This window comes from Vulpes lagopus, chromosome 7 (genome assembly GCF_018345385.1).
Source record: "Vulpes lagopus strain Blue_001 chromosome 7, ASM1834538v1, whole genome shotgun sequence".
NCBI classification, from domain to species: Eukaryota; Metazoa; Chordata; class Mammalia; order Carnivora; family Canidae; genus Vulpes; species Vulpes lagopus.
Genome location: NC_054830.1, coordinates 110,657,382 through 110,676,767, shown reverse-complemented (window position 1 = coordinate 110,676,767; position 19,386 = coordinate 110,657,382). Strand labels below are relative to the sequence as shown.

The following is a 19,386-nucleotide window of genomic DNA, read 5'->3' as shown; positions in this document are numbered from 1 at the left end:
CAAACCCTCAGAGCTTTCAGAGACATTATTATTCATCAGTACTCTTGCAGCAACTCTCCCAGAACATTGGGAATATTACCAAAGTAGACATTCTAGATTAGCTACATGGAAATCATTTCTCTTTGTAACCGCCAAGACCAGAAATTATGAGGATGCTTTGGTAGAGCCAAGCAATACCACCCCAACCTTAAAGAGAACAAACAGTAAAGTGTGTGGCCCTGAATTTCCAACCTTTCCAACTAAGTGTATGCGTTAGTCAATTAACTTCAGGTACATAGCATTTTGCACAGATGTCAATCAACAAATGGAAACCACCTGGAGACCACCAGACTCCTGTAGCCTCCGGTATGTCTACCCAATGTTAAAAGGAAAAAAAAAAAAAAAAGCCATATTGACCCTAACCTAACACCATGAGACTATACATTAATTTCTTCTCAAATGCTCAGGACCCTAGTTTTGACATCCAAGTGTTTTAAGAAAAAAGCAAGGGTTTCAAACTTTCTAAGATAGCCCCTAAAATACCAACCCAGGGAAATCAGGCATGGAAATCTATCAGGCTAACCCTGCAGCAAGTCATAATGAAGTTACACCGCATTTCGCATTAATTATCTGCTCTTTATCCTTGGTTAATTGTTCCAACATTTGATAAATTGGATGCCTAAATTAGTCTTGTGCAATGTATCAATCTACGACACTCCTATATACCATGAAGTTTAACCCACACACCTGTGAGTTCCAGAAACCCTCAGTTTCAACATTTGGACTATACTAAAGTACCATGTTCTCTCAACGGGAGTTCTATTTTACTTGAAGTTCCATGCCTTGTGTTAGGCGTTAAGAGAAAGAAAATGTAAGGACATATGTGCTCTTGAAATAACTTCCTAATTTCATCAAGCTAGTAAGCACACAATAGACCACACATAAGCAACACAAGAAGGTTGAATTTTCAGAAGAATACCAAGAAAGGTAAAGTAGGAATTAAAAATATAAGAAATTCTGACTAGTCAATGACCTGTTTCTGGACTATATAGTATTAAGTCAAGCAGAAGATCACAACATGAAGATCACTTAAAAAATAAAAAAATAAAAAAGTCCTGCAACTCTGAGAAGAAAAGGAGAATCCTGAGCTACTACTGATGATGGTCAAGGGAGAAAAATCCAACCTACCCCTCATGCACCCGCTTCCAGGACAGAGCAGAAGGGATAAAAATTCTCCCAAGGCCCATGGGAATAAGTTCCTGCCTCAGAAATAAAAATAGATTTCCTGAAATTAATGAAAATTTAAGGTGGTCAATAATGTCTAAGACAGGAAAAGCCACTGGAACAACTTTAATACAGTCCGGTATACATAAGGTAGGCTATCATCTCGCCTGCCCTTTGGCTCAGTCTCAAGTCTTGGGGGAGGGGGTGTCTGTTCTCCTAGGATAGAAAGAAAAACTAACATTCAGCTAAGTGTGTCTGAACAGAAGTGGTGTAGTAACGCTGCAGTGTTTTTACAAAACCAAGGAGGGAAGCAGGCACGGCTCTGTGGGGCATGGGTTCAAGGCTTCGCTCTGAGCTACTGCCTTGGGATTGCTGGGGCTCTGGTGTCCTAAAAGCGCCATCCTTCACTCCCCTGACCAAATACCCCCCTTCCCCCCCCCCCCGTTGAGCCCTGCACCTGCCCACCACCCAGATGAGCCTGTCCTACGAGCCAGCAGGAGCACGCACAGGAGCCCATGCACTCCCGGACTGCCAGGACACTGTTAAAAGTCGGGCCTGACTTTCCCCTAAGCCCGGTGATGGAAAAATAACTTTAGACCTTCGAGAAACGTCTGCATTTCTCCGCGATGCCTGACAGATCGCAACACAGGCCCATGCCCGGTGCACGCCTGCTTAGGAGTGTGACGGTGCCGCCTCCTAATGGAATCCCGTTGACGTGAGGCCCGGAGAGCGTGGGCCAACGTCGGTACCTCGGGGACCCCTCTAGCACGGTTCCCGGTGCACCCGCAGGCAACACATTCAGGAAGGGACCGGACCGATCCGAGCGACTCGGGGGAAGCGACACCTAGAGGAGAGCGGCGGAGAGAGCGGCCGGAGCGCGACTCCTCCATGTCGGCGACAGTCCTCCCGGAGCGGGGGCGGGTGTCTGGCCTCGCCAGAGGGGCGGGGGCGCGAGTGCTCAGGTGGCGGGCCGCGGGCTGCACGCGGGGGCGCCGCTCCGTCCGCTCCGGAGGGCCCGAAGGCTCGCGCCGCGCTCGGTCCGCGCCGCCGGGGCCCCAAACTTGAAATGGGGCCCCTCTGCGCCAGCACAGACCACCCCCGGCGGCGCGGACCACCCACGGCACACGCTGTCGTAGGACCAAGCTCCCTGCCCGAGCGTCCCCAAACCGCTCCCTGGTGGCTCCGCAGCGGGAACCCCAGGTCGCTCCCCCCGAAGGACCCGGGCCGCGGGCTTCGCGGAGGCGGGGCGCGCCCCGGGACCCTCCTCAGCCTCCGCCGAGCCCCCACGGGCGGACGCGGCGGACCTCGGGGGAGCGACGGCCAGGGGGGCGCAGCGGGCCCTTCCGGCTGCGGCGGGGACACGCAAGTTTGCCCGCAAAGCGGGAGCGGGGAGGCAGCGAGGACGCCCGCTCCGCGCCCCAGCCCGGCCAAGGGCGCGGAGCGAGCCGCGGGGCTGCCGCTCGCCCGGGTCGCCGAGGCCGCTCGGGGGCCCGAGCGGGGGGCGGCGCCTGCGGGGTCCCGGAGCCGGCACGGGCTGCGGGCTGGGCGCGAGCGGGAACGCTGCGTGCGCCGGCCGGCTCGCCCCGGCCCCGGCTGCGGCCCCGGGCCACCCCCCCCACCCCCGCGCCCCAGCCCGCCCCCGAGTCCTGGCCGGGGCCGGGGAGCCCGGGCGAGCCCGAGTCCCGCGGTCCCGAGCCCGCCGCCCGCCAGGCGGGCAAACTTGGCTCTCCCAGCGAGCGCCCGCGCGGGTCCTGCGGGGAGGGGAGGGGAGGGGCGGGGAGGGGAGGGGAGGGCAGGGGGGCGCGGGGGGCGCGGGAGGCGCGGGGCCGCGGGCGCCCGGACCCCAGCGGCGGCGGCGGCGGCGGCGGCGGCGGCTCGGCACCCTCCCCGCGCCCGCGTACCTGTGTGGCCGGGGCCGCGGCAAGCCCAGGTAGCCCGACGCGAGCGCCCGTGGCGGCGGCGGCGGCGGCGGCGGCGGCGGTGGCGGCGACCCGGCCGCGCGTCCTTCGGTCGGTCTCCGCGGCTGTCGGCGGGTCCCGGGCGCGCCGGAGGCTGCCTCGGCTGCAGCTCCGCGAGCCGCCGCTGCCGTACCGCCGCCGCCGCGGCTGCCCTATTTCTGCCGCCGGGACCCGAGCCCGTGACGTCACCCTGCCGGCCCCGCCTGCCCAATCGCCGCCACCTGTGCGCGCGGCCCGCCCGCCCGCCGCTCAGCCCCGCGCGGGGCCCGCGGCAGGTGCGCGGAGCAGCCGGGCGCGCTCGCGGGGCGCGAGGACTCCGGGCGCCCCGGGGCGAGCTCCGGCCCCGCGGGGGAAGGCGGCGCGCCTCCGCAGCCGGCTCTCCGAGGCTCCGAGGCTCCGCGGGCCGCCGCCCCCTCCCCTCCCCTCCCCTCCCCTCCCCTCCCCTCCTCGGGCTCCGGCCCGGGCCGAGTCTCCCAGCCGGTGCTCTCGAGGTGATCGGCGGCCCTCGCTGTGGAGCCCGGCGGGCCCGGACACCTCACCCGCGCCCGTGGCCCTGGACGCCGAGCCAAGGGACACTCCCCCTCGCTGAGAGCCGACAACCTGCCGGAAAGCAAAGTTGTTCTCTCTCGGCTGGCTCTGCCCGCTGCCAGCTGGAGAATCTTACAAAATCCTGTGCATGCAAGGGCAGCCCCAGGTGACACTGGCTCAGCCCGGACAAGCTGCGACGAGAGGGTCCCCTAGCCTCCCTTCGAACGAGACATTTTCACTGCCCTGACTTCATCCCCAAGCCTGGGGCTCCCAAACCTTTCTGGATCCCTATTCAACATCCAGAACTCCTGGAGACTCCCACCCTGGCTGTCGGTATGGGTGCCCAAATAAATTGTAAACACCTCTGTAACAGCTAGCAAACACACACACACACACACACACACACACACACGCACACACACACACACACCATCTGTCTGTTGCCCACGTCTGACATCAGACTTAGGAGTGAGACCCTACCTAAGCCAGGCTGGTGGTAACTAACGGGCAGGAGCCTTTCTGGGGAGCTGCTCCCTGCTCTGTGTGGGCACCAGGTAACTCGCTGGCGTGGTGAACAGTGTCTTGTCCATGCCCCTGTGGTCTCTTCTCATCTGGAAAAGGGGACAGAGGGGGCTTTTCTGAGAATAAGTTTAGTTAAATATCAAGAGAAGAGGAAGAATAAAATGCTGGCATGGAGGAAAAGGTGTTACATTTGCTCTTTCCTTCAACTGATATTTACTGGGTGCCTCCTATATACCAGGCACTGTGCTAGGTGCTGGGAAGACAGCAGTGGATGGACCAGAATAGGCCCTGCCCTCACATAGAATTCTATCTGGGATCCAGCTCTCCCCCTACCACTGCCGAGGGTATACCCCAGGCCAGTCATATCAGTTTCTCCATCTGCAAAACGAGGAGTGCATGAGACCCTGGGTGACTTCCAGGTCTCCGGCACTGTGACTTTCCACCTGGAAACTGTGATGTGGGCTCAGAAGGACAAAAGCCATTCCATCCTCAGTGCCCTAGGGCCTTGGCAGGAATGATGCTCTCTCATATTTGACCATAAATCTTTGCCAAGGCCATCCGTGACTGAACCCCCAAGGCTGGCTTGAGGCCAGGTTCTCTGCAGCTGGACTGGGGAAAAGATGGCACTTTTCCATCCTGGGGAAAAAGAGAAGAAGGACTGGACATAAAAGGAAGCAGGGGAATTGGAAATGTGCTATGCGTCCCTCTGAAATTTAATTCTAAGTCCGTGGACAAGATGGAGCCCCACAGCTCAGAGACTGGGTTTAGCTCCCCTCCCACACATTGAGGTGTTTGGAAAAGCAGATTTCTGTTCTCAGCTCTGAGCACAAAGTCCCTGAGTCAGCCTAGTGGCCCTATTACATAATCAAGGCGGGCCTTGGGGTTTATATTTTTAATAACTCTGGGTCATATGTAAGCCAAGGTCTGTAGATTGACCAAGATCCGAAATAGCTCTGTTTAGTGTGGTGAACAGGGACTGGACTTCCACAGACTTCCTTGGCTTCCCAAAGAAGGGGGGAATGTAGCTGCTACAAACCAGATGTACAGAATATCCCTTGGAGATAATACTAACACCTGAAGTGAGCTATTGTGACTACTGTGCATAAAATAAGCGTGGAATTAAAGTCACCTTGGAATAAAAAAGGTGAAGTGTGAATGACGAAATAAAAACAAGCCTTCAGGGAAGCGGCATCAGATGCCGGTAGACCTTGACACCGCTCTGAATTGCTCTGTGCTTTGACCTCTCAGGGCAAATCTTGGCTTAATACTACTCCACCAACATGGAAAATAGGCTAGATTCCACACAATGAATTTGCTTGAAACCCTACTTCAGAATTTGCAAGCATACTGATGATTCTCAGTAACCAACTGGGATGCTTGGCCACAAAAAGGGAGGGGGACTAAGTTTCGAATTCACATAATTCAGTAAGTTTGGAAGGGGGAAGTTAAAGGAAACATAGTTCAGATGACTGCCTCCAACCTCCAGCGTAGGTGATCGGTGAGCAATTTCACGAGAGACTCAGAGACACATTTAAGGGAGTAAGTGCTGTACTGTATTTTTGCAAGATCGGGAAGTTTAAAAATTTCCTATAGATATTTACCAGTTTTAAAACTTTTTTTCTATTTCCATTATTATCCAAAACACAACAATATGATCAAAAACTACAGCCAAACAATGGGTCTCCTACATGTCATTTCAGCATGGAGCGGCAAGTACATCAGGCCACGCAGAGACCACAGAGCCACGGGATCGGGAAGAGGCAGGAGTACCTCCTGCAGGTTCAACAACAAGTTTCCATCACCAGCTGTGGGTCAGGTCTCCCTGGGCTGGTCAGACAGTGCCCAGAAACACCTGTTAGAAGCCATACTGAAAGGTCACGTGAGAAGGTGGGAAAAGGCAGGAAGGGATCTTCCTGGTCTAGCATAATTGAACATTCTGCTACCCGTTCAAAGAATGTTTTATAAAAATTTTAAACCAAACCATGCAGCCGACTAAAGAAGCAGTCTGGATCTTTGGAGAGCCCCAGACAGAAAGGCACACAGACTGGGTCCCTCTCCTGCCTCTGCCCCACTTTGGGCGAGACTATCCAGACCTAGTTTCTTCACATCTCCAGGGGGAGGGGGAGGTGTAGGCAGGATGGGAGGCATTCATACTCAATCAGCTTCTGAGGTCATTTTCAATTCTAGAAGCCCATGCCTTTGTTTTGCTAGGATTTATGGAAGTGAGGGCCACTCTGATGTAAACAGAGCTATGATGTTAAGGGTTTCTTCAAGATTTCTTAAATCACAGTTCACTTAGTCATCTAGAAATTAAGAGAATGCAGGCAATAAATTCAGAACCCTAGACCTAAAATCACACTCGGAAATAATTGTCTAACTTTGATTTAGGGTGAAAAGTAGCCAGCATGGAGATTAAGTAAGGTATTCCTTCAAGAGGTAAGTGTGATTTGGGAAAATTTTCAAGGCCAAAAAGAAGTGCTAAGGAATGGGGATTTTAATTAAGAAGCTAGGAGAAATGAAAATCCATAGTGAAGGGGAGGGAACTGTGAATGGGTAAAGGTGGAGGGCGTGGAAAATAAACCCCTTCCCTGTGGTAGCAATCCTGAGACAGCAGTCGCATCCGGCTCCCAAGGCCTAGGCTGATGGTACGATGGGCGATGGGCGTGCGGAAGGCTGCCAAATAGGAGGAAATGAAGCTCAGCCACTCACGGAATTCCACATGCACAGGGAGAATGTGGGCTGACAAGGACAACCTCCAAGCCACAAAGTACTACCTCCTAGAGGGGACAGGGGAGAGAGATGAAGCAGGAGGATGGGAGGAAGAGAAGGGCAAAGAGAAGGCCAACCTTTACTCAATCTTATTTATTTAAACTCACAAATTTTTGCCACGCCACTGTTTTCCAGCTCATCAATATAGAATGGTAAATAACATGCCCATCATATATATGTATAAAAAAAGATCATTCAAAAAGATGAATGCTTACCTTATGGACACTCCATTCCTGTGAATATATGCTCCATTTGAATGCATAGGCAGTACTGTGGCAGGTCATCTTAAGTCTTGTAAAGAGCACCAAGCCAGACGAGGATCTGTGAGGTGGTACTGGACTTAGCTCGTATGCCACCCCAAATCTGAGTCACCACACTGATGTCTCTGCCCCCACCCCTACTCCCTCCACTCTGTCCCTCCCCTCAACCTTATTTATCCTGCCTACTGGCCCCTCTGAGCTGTTCCTGCAGCCTTAGAGACAGATCCCTCTGCTGTTACTGCCACTACCCAATCCAAGAAGCCCCCTGCACGTGGCACAAACTTACACAGAGACTCTGGGCTCCATCCATGCCTCTGCACTGATCAGACTAGACCTCTGGGGGCTCGGCTTCCCCAGAAGATGGGGAGCAGAGGCATGAAGAAATGATGGGACAAGATATGACAAGATCGGGTGGGGTGAACATGCAGGCACAAGGCACGACAGGTGAAGACCTGAATGGATGAGAGTGAGGCCAATGTGGCTCAGCAGAGGGACCAGGCAGACATTTGTTGAAGAAGGCAAGAAGTGGCTGGGGCCAGATCACTTAGGCCCTGTAAGCTCAGATAAACAAGGATTTCAGATCTAATTTGATGTGTAATGGAAGCCAGTGGAAGGTTTCGAGCAAGAGAATGACATGATCTCCTGTACATTTTGAACGTCCCTCCAGGTGCTGTATGGAGAACAGATTAGGCGGACGGCAGAGTGTCTGGTGGAGTGAAAGCAGTTAGCAGCTGTTCAGCTGTTGCGAGGTAAAGGCGTGTTTAGCTCACACTCATTGCTGGCACCACACCAGCACTTTACGTTTATTGATTGCTAACTATGCATTGGGCGCTGGGCCTAACCCCTTTGTATGGATTGTATCACTTAATTTGCTTAGCACCATAAGGTCCCCATTTAATAAGTTAAGCTCAAAAAAGTCACACAATTTATCTAAGGCAGTTTGTCTCACAAAAGGCAGAGCTAGGATTTGACTCAGAGCCTGCACCCAGAATCACTATGCAATTCTACATCACTTACACAGAGTGAGTGTATGCATGTGGCAACTAATACGTATCTCAAAATACATGTCGTACGAATAGGTGCCCAGAGAACCTTTTGCTCTGAATCTTTTGGTGTTTTGGCTTAATTGTCCTCATCCTGATCCCTTGTCATATCAAAACCCAACACGTATTCTCTCTCTCTGCCGATAGAATGTTAATTCTGTTCAGTGTGCTCTGAGCCAACCATGGGGCTCCTGTTCTCTTTGCCAGGAACTGGCCAAGGGGAGAGCAGGGAGCCCCGTCTGGCCAAGGACAGGTGACGGAAAGTCAGCTGAGGGCAGATAAAGAGATGCACAGGGGAGGCGGGCAAAGGTGCCTGTGTGGCTCAGTGGGTCAAGTGTCCAGCTCTTGGCTTCAGCTCATATCATGATTTCATGAGTAGTGGGATTGATCCCCCTGTCCGGCTCTGCACTCATTGGGGAGTGTGTTTAAAGATTCTCTACCTCTGCCCCTCCCCTCATCCATGCAAGCATGTGTTTTCTCTCTTTCTCTCTCTCTAAAATAAATGAATCTTTAAATTTTTTTTTTAAATATCCACAGGAAGAGATGATGTCTCTTTCCCCTCTTGATACTATCATTAACTACAAGGGTCCCCTGGGCCCACAGTTGACGTCCTGTGACCTGAAGAGCAACCAAGTTGACCCAAGAAAGATGGCACAACAGGAAAAGAAGCTAAGACCTTACTGATGTCACTGAGCTGCTGAAATAACCAATTCTGAAGGTGCCCTATCTCGGGTTCTTATTTTCCTCATTACTTAAATCAGCTGGGTTTGGATTTTTTGTTACTTGAAGTAGAAAACATAGCAAATGAGAAAAAGCCCAAATGTAAATAAAAACCTGATCCATTATTTGACTGCCTTTAGACATACAACATGAAAGATTAATACTGTCATCATCCCACTTTATTTGTCTAAGGACCCCAGGCTAGTCAAAGGTTGAAGTCCCTGGACTCTTATCCAGTGCTCACATGGAGAGGATTTTCATTTATGGAGAACATTTAATTAAGCAGGACCCTCCATTTCCTAATTGCCCTAGATAAAAGGCAGCAGACACATAAGAAGGGACACATACAGGATACTTTAAATCTGACAAATGCGAACACACACATCTGTCACCGCTGCCTAGCCGTATGTGACTCACAAACACTTTTCACTATGACTATCCTCAAAAAATGTTTAACTGGCTTTGCCATTTCTGTGCAGTCTGTGATGAGTCCGTGATTTGAAATCTTAAACAAGAGTATCATATTGAATATTGTATTCTAAAGTCTGTTTTAATGGAATCAATAATCACAATACACAGTCATTTAAAAAATTCTTCTTTATATCATTTAACAAGGAATGCACAATATATAGATAGTTTTTATTAAATTATATAAAAGGAAATATAATTTTCAGATAAATGTGCTAAAAAAATGATATGTCCTATCTGGTTTGGAGACTGAATGTATCCTAAAAAGTACTTTTGGATTTTACTCCATAATATAGCATCAAGTATAGGAAAAACTGGTTTCCAAGAACGGATGTCTGAAACTCTGGAATTTTATGCTTAAAAAAGCTACGGTTTTATTTTTATAATTTCCATGTTTTGTTTATAAATGACAGGAGGGGAAAGATTTCAGGCCGCTATTTGCAAGCACTCTGCAAATAGCACATTGTGGGTGTGGATAGAGCCTTTATTCTCAATAAATGAAAAGCCAAATTGGACATAATTGTCACTCTATTTTCTCTCCTTAACGCTGTTTTTGAAGTACCAAAGACATCTTGATGTTCCGTAGAAGGGTTTTTATCAGATGAATGTGATTTACAGATTGGTGAAGGTAATTTTGCAGTAAGATTGTAGTGTTCCCTTTTTTTGCTCTTAATTATCTTGTATTTCATTATCAGGTTCCTTATGTTTCTCGTCTTTAAACACAATCTATTATGAGCATAAATCAAACATATGTCTAAGAAGAAAAACAATTTAAAATATAACAGTCTCAACCATTTCTGCAGTATTGTGCAGCCAAGAAATAAGCCGAGCGATCGAGCCATGAGTGTCCTCATTTGAACTCCACCTTAACCACTGTGTGTGCCCCCTTGTTACACACCGACAGGCCTGCTGTCTTTTCTTACAAATGTGAAAGGAAAATTTTTTAATTAAACCTTTCATTCTGAAATCATTAGAGATTTCGCATACAGTTGTAAGATATACCAGGGCACTCGAGTGTACCACTTACCCAGTGTCCTCTGGTGATAGCATCTTGTAAAACTATAGTGTCATAGCAGAGCCAGAATATTGACATTGATGTAGTCAAGGTACAGAACCTCTCACTCACCACCAGGATCCTTCCCGTGGCCCTCTTACAGCCACACCTATCTTCCTTCCCTCTGCCCCTCCCTACTCATCCCGAATGCCTGGTGATGGCGAACCTGTTCTTATTTCTGCAATGTTGTCATTTTGACAGTGCTCTGTAAAGGGGATCATACACTATGTAGTCTTTGGGGGTGGGCTTTTTCCACTCAGCATAATTACCTCAAGACTGATTCAAGTTGTTTCCCTGGTCAATGGTTTGTTCCTTGGTGTTACTGAGTAGTATTCCGTGGTATGCAAGAAACACATTGGTTAAACCACCTGGCTTGTTTCCATTTTGGGCTCTTCCAAATAAAGTTGCTATCAACATTCCTGTACAGGTTTTTTACAAACATAAATTGTCATTTCTCTAGGATAAATACCCATGAGTGCAATCGCTGGTTTGTACGATGGTCTCATGTTTAGTTTTCAAAGAAAGAGCCAAACCATTTTTCTGGATGTCTGTACCATCTGACATTTCCACCAGTGAGGCACGAGCGATTCTATTTCTCAGCATTCTTGCCTGCATTTGCTGGGGTCACTATTTTTTATTGTAGTTGTTCTGATTCATGTGTAGTGATAGCTTATTGTAATTTTATTTTTTTCTTATTTTTTAAAGATTTTAGTTATACATTCATGAGAGACACAGAGAGAGAGGCAGAGACATAGGCAGAGGGAGAAGCAGGTTCCCTGTGGGGAACCCAATGCAGGACTTGATTCCAGGACCCTGGGATCACGACCTGAGCCAAAGGCAGACATTCAGCCACTGAGCCAACCAGGTGTCCTACTCACTGTGATTTTAATTTGCATTTCCCTAACAGCTATCACAATGAACACCTTTCCACGTGTTTATTTGTGATCTGTATAGTCTCTTTGGTACAATAGCTATTCTTGTCTTCTGGCCATTTCCTATTTGGATTGCTTGGGGTTTCTTTCTTGTATGTTTGGTTTTTTCTGTTGTTGAGTTTTGAGAATTCTTTATACATTCTAGATACCAGTCCTTCCTGGGTTTGTTGTGGTTTGCAAATATTTTCCTTCAGTCCATGGCTTTTTTTTTTCATCCTCTTAATAGGGTCCCTTCTAGGACAAAAGTTTTAAATTTTGATATAGTCAAATTTGTCCATTTTTCCTTCCCTAGATCTTACTTTTGATGTCAAATCTAAATACAAGATCCCAAAGACTTTTTTGAAATAAAAGCTTAAGAGTTTTACATTTTACATTTAAGTCTGTCACCCCTTTTGAGTGAAATTTGTACAGGGTTTGAGACTTAAGGTTCACTTGTTTTCCCTGAGAATGTCTAATTGCCCCACATGATTTTTTTGAAAAGGCTATCTTTTCTCCATTGAATTGCTTTGCACCTTTGTCAAAAATCAGGAATTGCCAACGTCCTAAAAATTCGAAATGGTCTAAAAAAGAAGAGCAAGATTGAAGACTCACACTTCCTGATCTTAAAACTTGCCACAAAACTACCTTAAGCAAAACAGTGTGATATTGACATAAGGACAGATATACAAACCAATGGAAGAGAATTGAAATTCCAGAAATATACTTCAATGGCCAATTGACTTGCAAAAAGGGGCCATGACTATTCAATGCAGAAAGAATGATCTCTTGAACAAGAAGCACTTGATCAACTGCATATCCTCATGTAAAATAATTAATTTGGACCCCTACCTCACATCATTTATAAAAATTAACTCAAAACTGATCAACAACCTTAATGTAAGAATTAAAACTATAAACTCTTAGAAGAAACACAGGGACCTTGGCTTTGGCAATGGATTCTTAGATCTGACACCAAAAGCATGAGAATTAACAAAAAATAAATAAACTGGATTTTATCAAAATTTAACATTTTTATACATTTAATGCAAGAGCATTATCAAGAAAATGGAAAGACAACTTAGAGAATGGGAGACAATATTTGGAAATCATATCTTGATAAGGGATTAATATCATGAATATATAAATAACTCTTACAACTCAACAGCAAAAAGACAAATAACCCAATTTAAAAAATAGACAAAGGACTTGAATAGATGTTTCACTAGAGAAGATATTACAAATAGCCTGAAAGTACATGAAAACTTGCTCAATATTCTTAGTTACTAGGAAAATGCAAATCACAACCACAGTGAAATACCACTTCATACCCAATAGGATGGCTTTATATTTATATTTTTATAAAATATTTTTTAAAAAGGAGAATAACAAGTTATGGCAAGGACTTGGCTAATTGGAAACCTTGTACACTGCCAATGGGAATGTAAAAAGGTTTAGTTGCTGTGGAAAACAGTGTAGTCAGTCATTCTTCAAAAAGCTAAACACTGAATGACCATATGACCCAGCAATTCCAATCCTACTTACATGCTCCAAAACACTGAAAACAAGCTCTCAAAGATTTGTACGTGAATGTTCATAGCAACACTACTCATAACAGCCAAAATTAGAAACAACACAAATGTCCATCAATGGATGGATGGATAAACAAATTGTGGTAAACAGACAGAGTGAAGTATTATTCAACCATAGAAAGGAATGAAGTACTGATACATGTTACAACATGGATAAACCTCAAAAGTAAAATGTCAAGTGAAGGAAGCCAGACACAAAAGGTCACATATTGTATTTTCCACTCATATGAAATATTAATAGGAAAATCATAGAAAGCAAATTGGTGTTTGGAGGGAGGAACAAGGAGAAAGTATTAATGGCTTTGGGGTTTTACTTTGGAATGATGAAAGTGTTTTTGGAATTAGATAGAAGTATTATTTCCACAACATTGTAAATATACTAAATGCTATTGATTTGTTCCTTTTAAAATGGTTAATTTTGTGTTATATGAATTTCAACTCATAAAAATACAATAAAATATTCAGTGAAGCATATTTTCTGAGTCTATTCTGTGTTCCCTATTCTGCTCCACTGATTTATGTGTCTATTCCTCTACCAATATTTTATAATCTTGATTACAATAGATACAAAAGTCTTGAAATTGGATATATGTATTGGGTAATTGCATCATGATCTTGCATATATTTACAAAAAACACCTACTTCAATTTTGGTAGGAATTTTGTTAAGCTTGTCTTTAAATTTGGAGAGAATTAACATCTTTACTATGTTGAGTATGCCTCTCCATTTATTTAGATCTGTTTTTATTTCTTTCAGCTTTGATTTCTTTAATCAGCATTTTATAATCTTCTATTTCTCTCTTTTTTAGTAACTGTAAATGGTATTTTATTTTTAATTTTGGTGTTCGTGTGTTAATTTTAGGAATATAGAAATACCATTGATTTTGGTACATTATCTGATATCCTATAATTTTTCTGAACAAACTTATTATTTCTAAGTTTGTGTAAATAATCATGCCATCTTCAAATAGGGGCCATTTTATTTATTTATGTTTGTCTTTTATTTCCTTTTCTTATCTCATTGTATGCGCTAAAACTTCTGACACTATGTTGAATAAGAGTAGTGAGAAGAGACATCCTGCCTTGTTCCTGATCTTAGGGAGTAAGTGTTCATTTTTTGATAAGGTTAGCAGTAGATATTTTGTAGATGTTCTTTATGAATTTGAAGTTCTTCTGTATTCGTATTTTTAAAGATTTTTTTATTATGAATGGATTGAATTTTGTCAAATGCTTTTTCTGAATTGATTCATTCATGTGATTTTTCTTCTTTAGCCATTAATTGGTAGATTACATTGATTTTTTTTTTTAATACTGAACTAGTTTCACATCTCTGCAATAAACCCCACTTGGTCATAGTATATAATCCCTTTATATTTTGCTGAATTTTCTGTTAGTACTTTGCTAAGATTTTTGTGTCTATATTCATGAGGAAAATGGATCTTTCATTTTCTTTTTTGTAGCGTTTTTGTCTGGTTTTAGTATCAAGGTAACATCGCAAAATGAATTAAGATATGTTCCCTTCTCTTCTATTTTCTAGAACGCCACAGAATTGGTGTTAAGTTTCTCGGTAGAATTTTCCAGCAAAACCATCTGGGCCTGAACATTTCCTGTGGGGCAAGTTTTTTATTATTAATTCAGTTTCCTTAATAGTTTAGAACTATTCCAAGTATCAGTTTGATTTTGGGTGAGTTGTGGAAGTGTGTGTTTTTTGAAAAATTGGTCCATTTCCTCTAAGTTGTAAAATTTAGGCATGTAGAGTTGTGTATACTATTACTTTATTCCCCATTTGATGTCTGCAGGATCTGCAGTGATATCGCTTACTTTATTTCTGATGTTGGCAATTAGTGTTTTCTCCCTTTTATTCTTTCTCAGGCTTGATAGAGGCTCACTTATTTTATTGATTGATCTTTTCAAAACACATCTCTTTGTTTCACTGATTCTTCTCTATCGGTTTCTTGGTTTCTCTTGCTACCTTTATATTTTTTCTACTTCTGCTTGCTTTATGTTTATTTAGCTCCCCACTTTTTTTTGAGTTCTCAAAGTATAAACTTTGATTATTTATTTCAGACCTTTTTCCCTTTTCTAGTGTATGCACTTAGTACTATAAAATTTCCTTCTCATCATTGCATTGTGTCCCATAAATTTTGATATGCTATGTTTTTATTCTCATTCAGTTTAATGTATTATTTTTACTTCTCTGAGAGTTCCTCTTTGACCCATGGCTATTCAGGAATCTGTTGTTTTGTTTCCAAGTGTTGAAATTTTTCCCATTACCTTTCTGTTATGGAGTTCTAGTATGATTCCATGGTGATTGGAGAACACACCCTGTATTCTTTAAATTCTTTTAAATTTGTTAGGGTTTATTTTTGGGGCAAGATATGGTCTACCTTGGTATATGTTTTGTGCCATACCTGGAAAGAATGCCAATTCTGTTGTTGTTGGGTAGAGGGTCCTATAAACGTTCATTAGATTCTCTTGGTTGATGTTGCTATTGAGTTTTTTCTAACCTTGGTCATTTTCTATCTAGTTGTTTCATCACTTGTTGAGAGAGGGGTGTTGAAGTCTCCAACTATAATTAAGGAATTGTCTGTTTTCCTTTTCTGTTCTCTCCGTTTCTCTTTCACATATTTTATACCTCTGTTGCTTGATACACACCTATTTAGGGTTGCTATGTGTTCTTCAAACCAAACCTCTTATTATATGATGATTCCATCTTTAGGATTTTCTATGCTCTGAAATCTATATTATCTGCTGTTAAAATAGCCAGTCCGGCTTTCTTTTCACTAGTGTTTGCATCCTTTTACACTTAACCTCCCCATATCATCATATTTTAAGTGAATTCCTTAAAGATGGCATATAGTAGATCATTTTTTTAATTCACTCTGAGAATCTCTGTTTCGTAATTGGTATAGTTAGACCATTGAAATTTAACTGATATGTTAATGCTTAAGCCTGTCATTTTCTTTTTTGTTGCCTTTGTGTTTTCTGTTTCTCTTTTTTTCCTGCCTTCTTGTGAAGAAGATGTTTTAGAGTTCCATTTTGATTTATCTGTAGTGTTTTTGAGCATATCTCTCTATATAGATTTTTAGTGCCTGAAGTATTACAACATTTATACATAACTTATGTAGTTACTGGTTTAGCAATTTTACCAGTTCAAGTGTGGGAACTTTACCTTCCTTTATATCCCTATACATTTCAGACATTTATAATTGTCTTAAATCTTTTTTCTACAGACACTTAGAATTACATCAGACGGTATAACAATTCTGCTTCAAACATGAAACACAATTTAGAAAATTCAAGAAGGAAAATCTGTTGTATTTACCCATGTTTTTTCCTCACATATTCTTTCTTCTTGATGTCTAAGATTACTTTTTATTATTTCTTTTCCTTCTAGAAAACTTTCTTTAGATTTCTTAATAGTAGCTCCTCTGGAGGCAAATTTTCTTATTTTTTATTTTCCTGAGAATGCTTTGATTATTCCTTCATTCCTGAAGGATATTTTCTCTGGATATAGGATTCTGGGTTGACAGGTTTCTTTGATTGGTTAAAAAATGTTGTGCCATTTCCCTCTGGCCTCTATAATCTCTGATAGGAAATCCTCTGTCATTCAAATTGTGTTTGGACATACAAAGTGTTTCTTTTGCTGCTTTCAAGATTTTCTGTTTGTCTTTAGTTTTCAGAAGTTTGACTACAACATGTCTTGGTGTGGATTTATTTGGATTTATCCTCTTTGTAGCTGCTAACCTTCTTGAATTTATAAATTAAGTCTTTTACTCTATGTTTCCCACCATTATTTCTGTGAGAACTTTTTTAGCCTGCCCTCTTTCTCCTCTCCTTCTAGAATTCTGATAATACAAATGTTAGAGCTTTTTTTCATAGTCCCACAGGTTATGAGACTGAGACTCTAATTTCAATCTATTTTCTCTATATTGTTCAAATTGGGGGTTTTGTTGTTGTCTCTTCAAGTTCATCATGATTTCTTCTGTCCCCTCCATTAAATTCTGAGCCCATTCATGATGAATACCCACCATATGCTTCAACGTGGATAGAACTGGAGGGTATTATGCTGAGTGAAGGAAGTCAATCAGACAAGGACAAACATTATATGGTTTCATTCATGCAGAGAATATAAAAACTAGTGAAAGGAATTAAAGGAGAAAGGAGAGAAAATGAGTGGGAAATATCAGAGAGGGTGACAGAACATGAAAGACTCCTAACTATGGGAAATGAACAAGGGGTAGTGGAAGGGGAAGTGGGCAGGGGATGGGGTGACTGGGTGATGGGCACTGAGGGGGGCACTTGATGGGATGAGCACTGATGTTATGCTATATGTTGGCAAATCGAACTCCAATAAAAAATATACAAAAAAAAACCCAATATGTACTGCATTTTAGAGATTACAAAAAATAATAATAAAAAAATAAACTCTGAGCCCATTCATTAAATTTTTTATATCAGTTGCTATATTTCTCAGTTTTGAAATCTTCATCTTCATTTGGTTCTTTTTTATATTTTCTATTTAGACTTTCTATTTTTCCTTTTGTATGCTCAAGTATGCTCATAAATGCTCTTTGAAACATTATTACGACAGTTGCATTAAAACCTTGTCAGATAATTCTAACATGCCTGTCATATCATTATAGGCATCTATGATTTTCTTTCATTTGCTTGAGATTTTCCTGGTTCTTTGTATGATGAATGATTTTGGAATGGAACCTGTACATTTTGGATACTATGTTTTGAGACTCTGGATCTTATTTGTCTGTTTTTCACCTTTACTGAGGTATAATTGACAAATGGAATACTAGGTTTTTAAAAGTACAATGTGATTATTTGACATATGTATACTTTGTGAAATGACTACACAGTCAGGTTAATCAATACTCCTCAATCTTATTGAAACCTGTTTTAACTGGCTTCTTCTGATACTGCTCCAATAAAGAAGGTGGAGGGATGTCATTTTATTACTGCCAAGTGAGTATAGAAGTCTAGGTTCCCTACTCAGCTTCTACTGACACCTAAGGGGAGGACTCCCTATTACTGCTGAGGAGAGGTATCAATTCCACTTCCCTCCTAGGCTTCCACTGAAACATCCCAGAAGGATAGGATTGCCACATTCCTGCCCATCACATGACTACTATTGACATCATGGGGTGAGAAGAGGTGGAGACAAAGTGACCTTGTTACCAAGGGAGAGGCAGTGATGGTAAGTCCTGAATCCACTAGACCTCCTCTGACACCACCTCAGCATAAAGAACATGGGTTCTTTGTTCCTGCCAGGTGAGCAGAAATCCAGGCTCCCTACTCAGCCTTCTCTGATGCCATTCTTGTAGGGGGACTGGGACACCTTGTCAAAATTTGGATTTACCTCCTTGAACTTATTGGTATGAACAGAAGTGGAACTAGTGTTTATTTCTATGCTACTTGCCTGCAGTATAATGGTTACAGTCTAAAAGTTTTCTCAGTAGGTTGCCCCTTTCCTAGTTCTATGCTACAGAAAGCAAGCTTTTGTTGGGGCTTTCTAGTCTGTACTTGTTGGCAGTTCCAGGTTGCTGGCCTCTTTAGATTCAAGTCTGGAACATATGAGGCAAAAAGAAAACCCAGAGAACTCACTGCTGTGATGTTCCTTGGGTCCTGAAGTCCTATGGATCTGCCTTTTCTTCACTTTTCAGTCTTCTTATGTTTGTCTCATATATAATGTCCGGGGTTACTAGGTTGTACTTAGTGGGAAGAATATGGAAAAATATGTCTTCTCTATGTTCCCAGAAGTGGAAATCCAGTCATTGATTTCTTTAAGTGTCCATATGGATCCTCTGGAATACCACCAGTTGAGAGGTACTGATACATGATATCGGCTAAGATGTGTGATATGTCAGACATGTTACTAAGAAAATAACTAGAGTGGTGTTCTCGTGTCCTGTTCCTCTTCCATTTTTGGTCTGACTTTCTGCAGAGAGGACCTTCATATTCCACAGAAAGCAGCCTGAAAATGGATTTTCCCTAGGCAATATTGATTACGGAGCATTGACTTATTCACTCAGAGCTTGACTTTATATATACATATACATGGTTTACATATAATTCTCTCTCTCTCTCTCTCTCTATATATATATATATATATGTATATATATTTATATATATATGTATATATATGTGTGTGTATATATACATACACACATATGTATATATGGTTGTATATACAATTTACAGTTTTAAAAACAAACTACAGACAATAGGATCTCCTTGGTAGAGGATAAAGGAATAAATAGTTCCTCTACTTGGCATATTATTACCTCTTGACTATTTTATTCCTTAAAAAAAAAACACACAGGAAGGAGACCATGGACATCTTACTGCCA

General features: G+C 43.4%; 1 protein-coding gene across 6 annotated transcripts in view; it reads right to left on the bottom strand.

Moving 5' to 3' along the window:
• The window catches only part of FSTL4 (follistatin like 4), a 558,936-nt gene that overhangs the window by 398,408 nt on the left and 141,142 nt on the right, over positions 1 to 19,386 (bottom strand). The window contains exon 1 of one of the 6 annotated variants that reach the window (XM_041764230.1): positions 3,105 to 3,237. The exons of the other annotated variants lie outside the window; for them this stretch is intronic. The gene's annotated coding sequence lies outside the window, so the exon portion shown is untranslated. Of the gene's footprint in view, positions 1 to 3,104; positions 3,238 to 19,386 lie in introns of those variants that run through there. 6 annotated transcript variants of the gene reach the window in all.